The sequence below is a fragment of the Mesitornis unicolor genome, unplaced genomic scaffold, assembly GCF_000695765.1.
Source record: "Mesitornis unicolor isolate BGI_N332 unplaced genomic scaffold, ASM69576v1 scaffold26318, whole genome shotgun sequence".
NCBI classification, from domain to species: Eukaryota; Metazoa; Chordata; class Aves; order Mesitornithiformes; family Mesitornithidae; genus Mesitornis; species Mesitornis unicolor.
The window spans coordinates 1-231 of NW_010201697.1; positions in this window are offsets into that span (position 1 = coordinate 1).

A 231-nucleotide genomic window follows, 5' to 3' on the forward strand; every position below is an offset into this window, starting at 1 on the left:
ACTGCCGCGCCAAATACGCGGGCGCGTAGCGGTGGGCACTGCTGAGCTCAAAAAGCCATTTTCTTCGCTGTGGAGCAGCCTGGTGTGTGACTCCACGCAGAATGATACTTTTTAAGGGGGCTGTTCGGTGGTGAGGGCTTTTTTTCCCCTCCCTTTTTCCAGCCCCTCGCTGCACACACTTCAGCTGGCCGGAGGCTTGCCTCGGTGGCGGCGTACGCAGCACTCGTATTG